This window comes from Carcharodon carcharias, chromosome 17 (assembly GCF_017639515.1).
Source record: "Carcharodon carcharias isolate sCarCar2 chromosome 17, sCarCar2.pri, whole genome shotgun sequence".
NCBI classification, from domain to species: Eukaryota; Metazoa; Chordata; class Chondrichthyes; order Lamniformes; family Lamnidae; genus Carcharodon; species Carcharodon carcharias.
The window spans coordinates 80,892,202-80,907,518 of NC_054483.1; the positions used below are offsets into that span (position 1 = coordinate 80,892,202).

The following is a 15,317-nucleotide window of genomic DNA, read 5'->3' on the forward strand; positions in this document are numbered from 1 at the left end:
GTCCCTTTATGCCTTATCTTATCTATGGCCAGTTCTGCACAGCACAAATTGGCTAAATGGTTGGGCAACTTCATTCATGGGATGAGGGAATCATTGGCTGGGCCAGCATTTATTGCTCATCCCTAATTGTCCTTCAGGAGGTGGTGGTGAGCTGCCTTCTTGAACCACTGCAGTCTATGTGGTGTAGGTACACCCATAATGCTGTTAGGGAGGGAATTCCAGGATTTTGACCCAGTGACAGTGAAGGAACAGAGATACATTTCCAAGTCATGATGGCGAATGGCTTGAAGGGGAACTTCCAGGTGGTGGTGTTCCTATGTTTCTGCTGCCCTTGTCCTTCTAGATGGGAGCAGTTGTGGGTTTGGAAGGTGCTGTCTAAGGAGCTTTGGTGAGTTCCTGCAGTGCATCTTGCAGATAGTACACACTGCTGCTACTGTGCATCAGTGATGGAGAAAGTGAATATTTGTGGATGTGGTGCCAATCAAGCGGGCTGCTTTGCCCTATATGGTGTCAAGCTTCTTGAGTGTTGTTGGAGCTGCACTCATCCAGGCAGGTGGAGAGTATTCCATCACACTCTTGACTTGTGCCGGGGGTTTTCTATCATGGTCTACCGCAAGCCTACCTTCACTGGCCATATGAACAAGGAGCAGGTGTAGGCCATTCAGCCCCTTGGGCCTGTTCTACCATTTAATAAGATCATGGCTAATCTGATAGGAACCTGAAATCTGCATCCCACTTACCTCTGCCTTAAAAATATTCAATGTCTCTGCTTCCACCACCTTTTCAGGAAGAGAGTTCCAAAGACTCACGACCCTCAGAGAAAAAAATTCTGTTTTAAATGGGTGACCCCTTATTTTTAAACAGTGACCCCTAGGTCTAGATTCTTCTACAAGAGGAAACATCCTCTCCATTATCCACCCTGTCAAGACCCCTCAGGATCTTATAATGTTTCAATCAAGTTGCCTCTTACTCTTCCAAGCTCCAGCGGATACAAGCCCAGTCGGTCTAACCTTTCCTCATAAGGCAACCCAGCCATTCCAGGTATCAGTCTGGTAAACCTTCTTTGAACTAACCTCCCTACTTTGTATTCAAATCCCAGTCAATGGTCAATACAGGTGTTGGGAATCTTACAGTTCCAGGAGTGATAACATTGGCCTTATCGGCAACCTTGTAAATAGGGCCAAAGCCATTTGCTCACCATGCAAGCTTGATGCTGAATTAGGGCACACCAACGACACCCTGTGGGTTAGTGGCTACTCTGATCAGATCATTTTGCGCTGTTTATCACGCAAACTCATGAACAGGCCTAAGGCCGACACTTTTGGCCCTGATAGTTGCCCAGTCTACCTCGGGTTACCCTGGAAGAGCGAGGTATCAAAATTTGAGCAACAGGTGAAGCTAGCTGTTTCACACTGCCACTATGCAATAGCAATACAAGTGGTTTATTCTACTAACTGGATGCTGCCATCAAGACAAAAAGACGTTCTGTTCATCACACAAATGAATAATGCGGTATATTAATTTCAGTGCCAGTGAGATGCTAGGCACGTGGACCGTATGTCCCAAAGACTGGAGGACATATCAAATAGCACGTGCCTTCCATTGTTCGTAACAGGTAAGGTACAGACCATACCAATCATCCCATGCTTGCAAAACTCAAAACACAGTGCTCAACATTACATGATTCCGCGATTGGACAACATTTGCTAAATAATCCTCAATGTGCTAAAAATTATGTTGACAACAAGTTTAAGATCATTAGTTGAGTTTGCGGTGTGGCACATTTGCATATACTGGAAGCCACATATTAATACAAAGGGCCCTGCTCTTTGCAGACAGAAAGAACATATACACACACATTGTGCCTGTTTCAGCTAAACAAAATAAGTGACAGCCATTTGCTGTCATTCCTCAGCACAATACCTTGACTAGAGTCAAGCTGCCTGGTTTAAATTTCAAACAATGCTGGCAGTTAACTGTCAGTCACCATTAACTGGTGAATTCTCCATGGCAACATACCTACCAACCAATCAGCACTCTCTTCTCATACTATAAAGTTGTTCCTTCCCCAACATTGATACTCTTGTGATGGTCCTGACGAGTACAAGATGAAAAGCTTCAATAAAATGTCTTTTTCAGCAATACTCAAGTTCTGTACTACCAAACGACTATTTAAACATCACATCATAGAAGCAGCAAATATTTGGTTAATGTATATCAAAGTTTTCAAATGATTTAGATGCCAGTAACAGCTGATATCTACACCAAAACTTTATATCCATAATTCATAAGGAGGATACATGCCGTGGGGAGTCACAGCCACAATCTTATCTCCAGGATTTGATAAGGTGACACTTGCAAGCTATTTCAGTAATATGCATTAAGAGGCAACAAAACCTCTAAAGATTAAATTGCTTCCAGATGTCTAATATTGTGAGGAGAGGTCTCACGTCTGAAACATTAATCGATCTTTCCTCTTTACAGTTGCAGACTGACCTGAAGTATAATTCCAGCATTTATGTTCTTCATTCAGGTTTCAAGCATTTGCAGTTTCTTTTTGTATTATTTTAGTCATTATTCTTTAAGCACTTAACATTGATTCCAGAAAAAGCCTTGCACAATCTGCAAATGAAAGAGAGCAGTCTATAAATGGAGCAAGCCATCATGACTGCTTTATTTCAGTAATTCTGAGGTTTCAAGTAATGGGTTCATGTACAGTGTTGCGTACACCTGCTCCTCAGCTTGATTGTCTCAACCAACATGCTTAAAGCAGCTTGTATTGGACAGACTCAGTCCCAGGAAGGCTCTGAAAACTCCATTTTAGTCCTGCCATGCTGGCAGCTGGTTAGGTTTTACAGCTGCTACATCTGTACACCAGGAAATCTTACGGGATGGTTTTAATAATTAGTGTGATTTTTTTGAAAGCCAAAATTAATAGTAATGAGATGTTAAACTAAATGGCATCATACTAGCGATGCCAATGCTCTCTCCACCATGTATAAAGAGGACAATGGGTCTTGTGAGACAATTTGTAATGGCTGGCACTCACCATTTTCGTAGGAGCACATTAAAAATCCCTAAAAATGGCACTATCAGCCCCTATAAAAAGTGGCCCCTTTACTTTGTGTGATTTTGTTATAAAGCAATTCATCCTGAATGTTTTTTCATGAGGAAAACAGCTTTATACGAGAGTAAAGGTCTATTATTATTGCTTCCCATAAATTCTTAGGTTGTGTAGCTGGCAAATTAAAAGTAACAATACAAAATGCTCCATTGTTCATTTGCCTCAATGCCATGCTAAATGTTTTCCCAGAGGCCACACGGGTCTGAAGAAAGATTCTAACTGGTAGATTTGCTCAGATCTGATGATTGGCAAGTCATGTTATTGTAACATAAAGACACAGATCCCATGAAATAGCAAATCTCAAATTACAACTGTAATCAACCACAGATCCTCATAATAAACACGGCTGTCCCCTCTGCTCCATCTCATTGCACAGGAAATGGAAATTTTACTTCACACCAACTTCACCAAAGGAAAGCTTGTAAGTACATTGTTTCAAGTCAACCAGTTATTATTTCTCAATACTAATTGCAACTCAAATAGATAATCCTTCTTTGTGACCAATGCACACTTGTTGCAAATATGAGGTTTAAGATTGTTATGTTTTGGGACTGGGTCTTAAAGCAAAATGAAGAGGGTCATATGACCTGTTCTAAAGTCTGCCTGACAACAGGCCTGTGTGACGTAGCTGTTAAAGATTAAATGGCAGCCCAGATTGTTTTGCTGGAAAGAAGGTATAAAATGCTCACACTTGGAGACAATGGCAACAGCATCTGTGTTCATAGTGACTGCTAGTTTCCAAAGTCCTAGGAAGGTGCTGGCAATGTCAGGTTGCAAGCAGTCATATTTTAAACTGTCAATTTACTTCCAATTTAGACACTAACTTTAAAGAACAGTTAATCAGTATTTCTACCTGGATGCAAGGCCTATATGATTCACATTGCCAATAGAGACGGACTTTGAGAGAGGTAAAGAGTTCTTAGGAAGCCATTGAGGGATCAGATTGCAGGCTTTCCCAAAATATCACAATCTTACAGACAAGTTAGTCTGCAAGGATCTAGGAATGAGAGTGAGAAGCTAGAGGCAAAACATCTCTATAGTTCACTATGCAAGAATATTGATAAGAGCTCATGCTCAAATTGAAAAGAAAAAATTCGTGAAGATTTAAAACAAGGCTGAATGATTCACTGAGCTTGAGCTAGAGGAAGAAGGTCCAAGAAAAACCCTCACTGTGAAAGACAGGTCTGGGAGTTAAAAATTACCAGGCAGGGAAAGGAAAAGAATGGAGATAAATCCTTTGGAGCTAAGAATCATTTTGGACTGATTCCAGGAGAATTGAACGTCTACCTCAGGGACATTGTGAAGTGGGTGTTTTGGCTGTGTTCAAAGTAAAAAGGGAAAGTTCTGTTAGGTAGTTTAAAGTATAAGTTGCCTACACAAATAATGTTTAGTCACTGTTGCTCCTAGTTTGCTTGTTACAGTAAAAGTCTTAAAATGTGAAATCTTGTCATGTTTTTTGTTCAGCTATTAACTGGAAGTTTGATTCTTTTTTTTAAAAAAAGCTATTGATGTCTACAGGATCATTAACACATTAAAAAAGTGTGCTGTGAGTTGTCTTCCTTGTAAAGGCAAAAATCAAACACAAAATTGAAAGTAAACATTTACAGTTCTGCAGTAGTTTAATCTATTGATTCAATGGCAATAATGAATGACTCACAATTTGCCCCCTAAGTTTGTGATGCCATCTGAACTTCTGGATTAAATTACTATCTTGCAATCATTTCCAATCGTGGAATAATTTGTGTTATTACAAGAGGCATTTTACACTTGTGCATGTTATATAGAAGGCTAACTGAGCTTTTGTCTGGAGGAAGGGGAAAAAATCCTACAAAATATGAAAACTAAAAATCAAAAAGCACATTCAAAATTTGTGAATAGGAAAGGTTTTAAAAAAATCAAGGAATCATCAGAGAAAGAATGAACAGGTATTATAACATGTCATGGTGATGACATTGCTGTCAGTCCCCATTTTTGCACATAAACAAGAAAATTTTAGCAGTTCTCTGCGTAGGCAAAGAGCTGTACATAGGCCTATCCTATCTACATACAATTATATTATCCAGTTCTACTAGTGTTTCAAGTAATGTTTTAAATTTGCTATTAATATTCAGAAATAAATTCCAAGTTAAAAACAATGTTCACAGGTACCGCCACAAGCTCGTCCTTTGTCACTGACAGGCAAGCAATTCCAAAGTGACAGTAAGTGTGACATGACAAACATGTTTCAATCCTGCACAATATTGTTTTTTTTTCCCCCCAGAGAAAGTCAATGAATCAATACACACAGTTTTCAAATAACCACTTTTGAAGCAATTGCTACTGTAAGGTGCATGAAAACACAGAAGTGGAAACTATTATGATTAAAAAGTGTTTGCAGATGAAAAATGTAAATCAAAGCCAAAACACATTAACATTACACATATGTGAAGCAATAACGAGAGTAAAATGTGCAGAGCTCCTCTTCTTGACATCCTCCATCTTTGAGAAAGGTTTGCCAATAATTTTACATGACGATGATGTATATTTAAATGAAACCTTGCTGCCCAGTTGCATGGAACTTCAATCACTTAAAAAAAATATTTCTCAACAATTGGGAACAGTCATCTTGGTCAATGCTTCTGTGCTTAGATTGCAGCTCCATTTTAAAAATTAGCGAGTTTATCTGGAAGACCAGAACCACCGCTATAGAAATTACTCTTTTTGTTTTCCCTCCTTTCTGATACAGATCCACATATAGGGGTTACAGTTTATCAGTCAGGAGTGTACACTCCTACCAATTTTCCTTCTATCCCAGGGGAATTGCAAGTGATGTGCCCTAATGCTTCCCAATTGGAATCAAAGGTCTCAACACAGACTAGGAATAGTATCCGATATATTTCTGGTTTATAGCTATCTGGATTGTTAATATTGCAAAGCAGTTTATCCAGTACCAGGTCAACATTTAAATGCTGCAAGTAACATGTGTGCAAAGATATTACTAGCTATGCATTCTAAAATCACAATTCAGGATTTTTTTTTGATTTGCTGGAACTAAATTCTTTACCAATGACTTGGACAGTAATTAATTAGGTCAACAAAAGAAGCGACCCATATCACAGAATGGCAACAGCACAGCAGGAAGCCGTTCAGCCCATCATAACTGGGCCAGCTCTCCAAAGTAACAAAGCAAAAGCAAATGACACTTGCCAGCTCTTTGGCCATCTTGATCAAAAACATGATGCCTGTGCAATAGATGCGGATCTTTTTCTTTGTGACAGCACACTTATCAGAGGTATGGTCTAGTGCCCACTTTGTGGGTGACATATATCACTTCTGTCAAAACTGGTGCCAGCTTATTTACATTACCATTTTACCGATCACCTCAAATGGCCATTGGCAATGGTAAACTAAATAATTTGTGGAAAAACATGACGAAATCACTATCAGCAACCAAAAGAACACACAATAGTCCCAATGCCAACAGCTGCACATTTCATTCCTGAGTTCCCTCCAGATGATACTATAAAAGCAAAGGACAGCCATTTTGATTGTATTACTTAGCAAGGAAAGAGACTTCTTTGTTGTTTTAAAGTTACTAATTTGTAAATATTTGCATCTTTCAAGATAACTTTCAACATTTCTGCAATTTTCCAGCAAGTGAGGGAGCCTCAAGGCTACACTTTGATAGATGTAAAAGTTATGCAAACTTGCATTACATTTGTAGAAAAATGTGAACGTTGTCAATGTCAACTGATCAATTACAAGATAAAAGCTATTCTGACAGTGCTCAAGTCTGTTTCATGTTGGGGAGGTAATGGTGTAGTGGTATTGTCGCTGGGCTGGTAATCCAAAGACCTGAATTGCTCTGGGGACCTGGGTTTGAACCCCACCACGGCAAATGGTGGAATTTGAATTCAATAAAAATCTGGAATTAAAAGTCTAATGATGACCATGAAACCATTGTCGATTGTTGTTAAAAACCCATCTGGTTCACTAATGTCCTTTAGGGAAGGAAATCTGCTGTCCTTACCTGGTCTGGCCTACGTGGGACTCCAGACCCACAGCAATGTGCTTGACTCTTAAATGACCTATGAAATGGCCCAGCAAGCCACTCAGTTGTAACAAACCGTTACAAAGTCACAGAAAAAAAAGGAATCAAACGAGACGGACTACCCAGCATCAACCTAGGCACTGGAAACGATAACAGCAATCTCAGCCCCATCGACCCTGAAAAGTTCTCCTTACTAACATCTGGGGGCTAGTACCAACATTGGGAGAGCTGTCTCACGGACTAGTCAAGCAATAGCTTGACATAATCATCCTCACAGAATCATACCTTACAGATCATGTCCCAGACACCACCATCACCATCCCTGGGTACGTCCTGTCCCACCAGCAGGACAGGCCCAGCAGAGGTGGCAGCACAGTGGTATACAGTCAGGAGGGAATTGCCCTGGAAGTCCTCAACATCGACTCCAGACCCCATGAAGTCTCAGCGCATCAGGTCAAAAACGGGCAAGGAAACCTCCTGCTGATTGCCATGTACTGCCCTCCCTCAGCTGATGAATCAGTGCTCCTCCATGTTGAACACCACTTGGAGGAAGCACTGAGAGTGGCAAGGGCACATTACGTACTCTGGGTGGGAGACTTCAATGTCCATTACCAATAGTGGCTCGGTAGCACCACTGCTGACCAAGCTGGCCAAGTCCTAAAAAGCATAGCTGCTAGACTGGATCTGCGGCAGGTGTTGAGGGAACCAACAAGAGGGAAAAACATACTTAAACTCATTCTCACCAACCTGCCTGCTGCAGATGAATCTGTCCATGACAGTATTGGTAGGAGTGACCACCGCACATTCATTGTGGAGACGAAGTCCTGCCTTCACATTGAGGATACCCTCCATAGAGTTGTGTGGCACTACCACCGTGCTAAATGGGACAGATTTCGAACAGATCTAGCAACTCAAGACTGGGCATCCATGAGGCGCTGTGAGCCATCAGCAGCAGCAGAATTGTACTCAACCACAATCTGTAACCTCATGACCCAGCATATCCCTCAGTCTACCATTACCATCAAGCCAGGGGATCAACCCTGGTTCAATGAAGAGTGCAGGAGGGCATGCCAGGAGCAGCACCAAGCCTACCTAAAAATGAGATGTCAACCTGCTGAAGCTATAACACAGGTCTACTTGCATGCCAAACAGCATAAGCAGCAAGTGATAGACAAGGCTAAACAATCGCACAACCTACAGAAAAGGTCTAAGCTCTGCAGTCCTGCCACATCCAGTCGTGAATGGTGGTGGTCAATTAAAAAACTCACTGGAGGAGGAAGCTCCACAAATTTCCCCATCCTCAATGATGGAGGAGCCCAGCACATCAGTGCTTAAGATAAGGCTGAAGCATTTGCTACAATCTTCAGCCAGAAGTGCCGAGTGGATGATCCATCTTGGCCTCCTCCAGAGGTCCCCAGCATCATAGATGCCAGTCTTCAGCCAATTCAATTCACTCCGTATGATATCAAGAAATGGATGAAGGCATTGGCTACTGCAAAGGCTATGGGCCCTGACAATATTCCAGCAATAGTACTGAAGACTTGTGCTCCAGAACTTGCCGTGCTCCTATCCAAGTTGTTCCAGTACAGCTACAACACTGGCATCTATCCAGCTATTTGGAAAATTGCCCAGGCATGTTCTGTACACTAAAGCAGGATAAATTCAACCCAGCCAATTACCTCCACATCAGTCTACTCTCCATCATCAGTAAAGTAATGGAAGAGGTCATCAACAGTGCTATCGAGCAGCACTTGCTTAGCAATAATCTGCTCTCTGCTGCTCAGTTTGGCTTCAGCCAGGACATCTCAGCTTCTGACCTCATTACAGTCTTGGTTCAAATATAGACAAAAGAGCTGAGTTCCAGAGGTGAGGTGAGAGCAACTGCCCTTGACATCAAGGCAGCATTTGACAGTGTGTGGCATCAAGGAGCCCTAGCAAAACTAGAGTCAATGGGAATAAAGGGGAAAACACTCCACTGGTTGGAGTCATAGCTAGCACAAAGGAAGATGGTTGTGGTTGTTGGAGGTCAGACATCTCAGCTCCAGGACATCACTGCAAGACTTCCTCAGGGTAGTGTCCTCAGCCCAATCATCTTCAGCTGCTTCATCAATAACCTTCCATAAGGTCAGAAGTGAGGATGTTCGCTGATGATTGCACAATGTTCAGCACCATTCATGACTCCTCAGATAATGAAGCAGTCCATGTCCAAATGCAGCAGGACCTGGACAATATCCAGGCTTGGGCTGACAAGTGGCAAGTAACATTCGCGCCACACAAGTGTCAGGCAATGACCATCAAGGGAGAATTCAACCATCGCCCCTTGATGTTCGATGGCATTACCACCACTGAATCCCCCACTATCAATATCCTGGGGGTTACCATTGACCAGAAACTGAACTGGACAAGCCATATAAATATTGTGGCTACAAGAACAAGTCAGAGGCTAGGAATCGTGTGACGAGAACTCACCTCCTGACTCCCCAAAGCCTGTCCATCATCTACAAGGCACAAGTCAAAAATGTGATGGAATTCTCCCCACTTGCCTGGATGAGCGCAGCTCCCACAATACTCAAGAAGCTTGACACCATCCAGGACAAAGCAGCCTGCTTGATTGGCACCACAGCCACAAACATTCACTCCCTCCACCATCAACGCACAGTAGCAGTAGTATGTACCATCTACAAGGTGGACTGCAGGAATTCACCAAGGCTCCTTTGACAAACCCATGACCACTGTCATCTAGAAGGACAAGGGCAGCAGATAGATGGGAACACCACCACCTGGAAGTTCCCCTCCAAGTCACTCACCATCCTGACTTGGAAATATATCACCGTTCCTTCAGTGTTGCTGGGTCAAAATCCTGGAACTCCTTTCCTAACAGCACTGTGGGTGTACCTACACCACATGGACTGCAGCAGTTCAAGAAGGCAGCTTTCCACCACTTCCTTAAGGGCAAATAGGGGTGGGCATTAAATGCTGGCCCAGCCAGAAAGCCCACATCCCATGAATGAATAAAAAAAAGTCCATCCCATTGTTCTTCCTGTGTGTAAACTGAACTGGCACAATTGCACTTTTGGCTAAAAGGAAGCAGACTGAGCTACTGGTTCCACTGTTACAATAGGTGTACTTCATTTTGAGTTAAAGCTATTTCTTGCTCTAACATAATGCAGGCTGACACTTCAGCACCATGCAAAGAGAGATCTGTATTCTTATAAGTGCCTTCTTTGGGTGGAGATGCTAAACTAAGGTGCCCCCTGCTTTCTCAGAGACATAAAAGATTCCCTGCCACTCTTTAAAAAAAAGGCTAAGTTTTCCCAGTGTCCTGATCAATATCCATCCCTTAAACAACATCACTTAAAAAAAACAAATTATGTGGTAATTTATCTAACTGGTGTTCATAGCACTTCCCTGTGTACAAATTGGCTTGACTGCAATTGTGGCTAAATTTCAAAAATGTTTCACCATTTGAGAAGCAGTTTAGGACAACCAGAGATCATGAATGGCATTAAACAAATGCAAGTTCTTTCTTTAAAATATTTCTTGAAGCCCTTCGATACATTTTGTCAGATTAAAAAGGTGCTATATAAATGAATTTGACTTCAGGAAAGCCAGAGTTCCAGCATCTCATGGGCTTTTAGCTGAAGTGAAGATGGAAATTGAGAAAGTACCGCCACTAGAAATAACAGGGTGAGTGTCTGGTGCTGGCAACAAGAGAAGGTGAAACATCAAAAAAGAACAAGTTAGGGTGGAGGACTGGATAGATGGATGACATCAGAAACTGGACAGATGAAGGAATGACAGTGGTGCACAGAATTGTAGTGAACATAGAGAGGTACCTACAGCCCCTTGCAGACTACAACTAACTATAAATGATGGTTCTTGCTGTTAAAAATTAACTGAAGTTTGCTACTGTACGGTGAAGTAATGTATCAGCTTACTCAGTTGAAAGCACTCTTACTCCTGACTCAAAGGTTGTGGGTTCAACCCCCAATCAAATGCTTGAGCCCCTATAATCTAGAGTGATGCTTCAGTGCGATGCTGAAGAAAGGCTGCAATGTTGGTGGTGCAATTGGATAGATGTTAGATGGCATTTTTTCCAGCTAAAAGAAGGAAGTTCACCTAATCTCCTGGCCAACATTCCTCAACATCTCCTCAACCAACACTGCCAAAATTGTTTGCCCACAAAACAACAGTGATTATACTTCCAAAGTAACCCATTCTCTATAAAGCACTTGGGACATCATGAAGACACAAAATGTGCTAAACAAGTCAAATCTATCTAAATGGCAATATTGATGGAGTAAAGTACCTTACATGTAAAGGACTCCTCTTTGGACAACAAGTTTCAAGATCTAATTGTTTAATTATACATCCCTCAGCCCCTTTCCATAAACTTGCAAAAAATTATACACTGTTTAAACAGCATTTTCAGTGTGGATCCTCTCTGGGAAGGAAGATACCCAATTGCATCTGCTAACTCAAAGAATTCAAACATTTTTAATCTTGTTCAATTTTTCTGCAAAACCTAATAGGGTGCAAGTTCTAAACTAACATAATGGGCCATGGCACAATGCTTTGCTTGGAAAATGTCAGAGATTTAAAAACATTGAGAATCCAGTCGCGAGAATAGAACTTTAACAAATGCACTGTAAGCGCTAACTGACAACAAAAGAGGGGTACAACTCGTATCAGAAACAACATGATGTATTACAAAGTCTCAGCTCTACATACATACATTGCTGGCAGCTGCCTTCACAAAGGCATCCAAATGTGCTTACTGTACAGAGCTTTCTATGTGACACCAATCTCAAACCTCAAAATACCTTGCACATTCCATCCTCCCAACTAGGAACAGTTGCGTATTGTGGCACTAGCTCGCACAGGGGGAATATACTACAGTATCTGATTTTGGCAGCAAGTCATGCTTTCATTTGTCAACACAGTTAAAAGGAACATAATTTGTACTTTGTCTCATGACATCAAGTAGCCCAGTCAACTCTTAAAAAAATCCAAGTTTTTCAGAACATCGGCAAATACGGCAAAGTCTGCATTTTATGTGCTTGCAAAAGCTTTCCACACAAAGCATAAACATTGTCTATGTGGTTATAATTAACTGCCATCTTATTCTTTAGAGCAAAGAAATGCTGATCTAAAAACACCCAGACAAGGAATGAAGACGGCACAAGAATGATCTATATGACTGCTTGCTAGACACTATTCTTGCTTCCAAAGCGTAAGAAAATGTATTTTTAAATCTCACCAATGACCGCAAGCCTCTCACTACCACCAAAATAAAACTTTTTGGAGTTTCCCTTTAATACAATCGTGGCTGTGCAAACCTGACAGCGAGAGACTAACACTGGGAGGAAAAGTCCCCGGGATAATTGACGTTTCCCGAACCACTTGGCGCACAGCTGGGAATACGATTTTCCTATGGCAACCTTAAAGGGCAGAGCGGTGTATCGAACCCTCGCCATGTGCATCCCAGCAGTGTGCTGGCAAACTGCACTGAATGGACTGGAGAGCAATCGACCAACCTCCAAAGCAGACACTCCAAGAAAAGCGTAGGCTCCCACTAAAAATACCATCGGCACCTCCACCCAACAAATCAAAGACTTTCCCCCTTCTTCAAACTCCACAGCAAGATTTCTTAAAAATAAAAATGAAAGTTAAACTATTGAACAATAGGTTCAGGCATTATAAAATATAGACGAGCCTTTGCTCGTTCTCAGATATATTTATTTAAATACTACTTTTGACACGGGCTGGATATGAAACTATTGTATAGTCACATGCAAATAATACCCACAGGATCATCCATCCTTTCAGGATGAAGAGGATGCGACGTGCTGGATCTGTTTATATATATATTATATATATAATAAATATATTTTACTCCAACGTTATTTCTTCAGATCAGGATTTCAGCTCTTTTGAGCATTTTTTTTTCCTTTTGCCCTCTCACAATTCCCCGTGGTGGTGCGAGGCTAAGGGCATGTTCACCCCAGTAGAAAGGTTTCAGCTGCTGTTCACGCTGCTCCTAGACTGTCTGAGCGCTGTCACAAACTCAGCATCAGGGGCTGGACGCTACACATTGTAACAATATCCGCACGCCGCCGCTCCACTCTGAGCCAGGACAGGGAGGAACAGGCACCGTCAACTTGCCCCAGCCCATTCCCTGCCCCAGCCTCGTCCGCTCTAACAGCAAATACCTGGTAAAGACTCCCGTGTACTTCCCCCCCCCACACAATCCGCAGTCTTCCCTCGGCTCCGACCTCTCCCCCACTGTTCCTCTACCCTCTGAAAACCCCTCTCTTCCTGATGTGGAGCCGTCCACTCACTACTACTAATCAGCTGAAATTGCAAGGGGAAGTAGACTTGTCACTTCCTGGACAGTCTGTTGTTGGGAATTGATGTGTTTTTCTTTAAGGGAGGGAAAAGTTGTTGTTGGCCGGTCAACCATGTGCAAAGAACGAACGTCTTTTTAAAACTACGTGAAATGTCAGCTTTATAAAAATGATTCGTTTACCGATTGAAACTCCCCCTCTTGCCCCCCCGGCTTTCACTCAGACTGAATGTTTGGTGCTGTCGCAATGATCATGCTAGATGGCGCAGTGACCCAAGTGAGAGCAATCTCCCCATACTACAATAAAGAGAATTTGGCTTTGAAAAGGGGCATTTGGCTGCATGAGGAATTCGGCAGCCAAATGAAACAGCTACATGTTTACATGCAATGGTCATTTCTTTTTCTGTAACAGTATGTACATGACAGTGGTGAAGCCCAGCCCCAGAATCCTCATAAATAACATATAATGAAAACAATAGAATAAAGCGTCACGTATAATAGTCTGTAAAAAAGGGGCTGTGCAGAATGCAGATCCGATGGCGGGTTTAATTCGCTGGAATATGTGCTATTCAACCATACAGACCAGGAAATTAGTCCCAGCTTTGATTTCTGCCGTCAACTCGGCAACAATAGGAGCGCCACAACAGCCATGGCAATCTACATCTATTGTATAGCTTTAACATGATAAAATGTCCCTTTCATTGGAGCTCTTCACATTGCCACCATTCTGTTTACATTTTCAGACTGTTTAGAATAGGTAACCAAAGGTATTCAAAATTTTAATGAAACTTTTAAAAGGCAGGGAGGTTAGGAGATCATGCTGTTTAAGTGAAGACTCTGCCATTTACAGAGAGGTGGTGAAACTGGAAAAGATTCGTAGGGATTGGAAGAGAAGTGGACACATACATTGAGACATGGAGAAGAAGTAGAATCAAGAGAGGACAGTCTCTAAAGTGGACCATAGAGAGGAGAGGCAATGGAGGACAGAATGGGAATTACTGAGTACAAAGAATTTCAGGAGGATAAGGAAGGGTCACAATTATAAACCCAGAGGGTTTTAATGATTACTGTTACAAATGCAGCTCTTCTGTAGATCCTTCAGAACAGCAGTCATGATCATGACTTACTTAATTCAATCAGTAGAACTTATCTTTGTATGGTACAATAAAAAAAAGAAAACGTTGTACTTCCCCACTCAGTAGATTGTCTTTGTCAGGTGGAGCCCCACAGGCGCCAAAAGCGTTGTTTGTATTTTGCCCAACTAACTGCACTTGATCCTCTCTCCCTCCCACATCTATATGCTAAGGCTTTGTAAGAGGGTCAAAACAAAAAACTGCAGATGCTGGAAATCCAAAACAAAAACAGAATTACCTGGAAAAACTCAGCAGGTCTGGCAGCATCGGCGGAGAAGAAGAGTTGACGTTTCGAGTCCTCATGACCCTTCAACAGAACTAGGTGAATCCAAGGAAGGGGTGAAATATAAGCTGGTTTAAGGTGTGTGTGTGTGTGTGTGTGTGTGTGTGGGGGGGGGGGGGGGGGGGGGGAGGGGGGGTGAGTGGGGGGAGAGAAGTGGAGGGGGGGGTGGTGTGGTTGTAGGAACAAGCAAGCAGTGTTAGAAGCAGATCATCAAAAGATGTCACAGACAAAAGAACAAAAGAACACATAGGTGTTGAAGTTGGTGATATTATCTAAACGAATGTGACCTCTCTGTCTCAATCTCTGGTGATAGACTGTCCAACAATATCCATTACAAGCCTACCGACTCCACAGCTACCTCGACTACAGCTCCTCACACCCCGCTTCCTGAAAGGATTCCA

General features: G+C 42.1%; 1 protein-coding gene across 2 annotated transcripts in view; it reads right to left on the reverse strand.

The window, feature by feature from the left end:
- Positions 1-13,199, reverse strand: part of fam53b (family with sequence similarity 53 member B) — a 127,088-nt gene extending 113,889 nt beyond the window's left edge. Inside the window, exon 1 of one of the 2 annotated variants that reach the window (XM_041209055.1) lies at positions 12,964-13,199. The gene's annotated coding sequence lies outside the window, so the exon portion shown is untranslated. Of the gene's footprint in view, positions 1-2,023; positions 2,058-12,963 lie in introns of those variants that run through there. The other variant, XM_041209056.1, reaches the window with a different exon arrangement.
- Between the last annotated feature and the right edge of the window lie 2,118 nt (positions 13,200-15,317).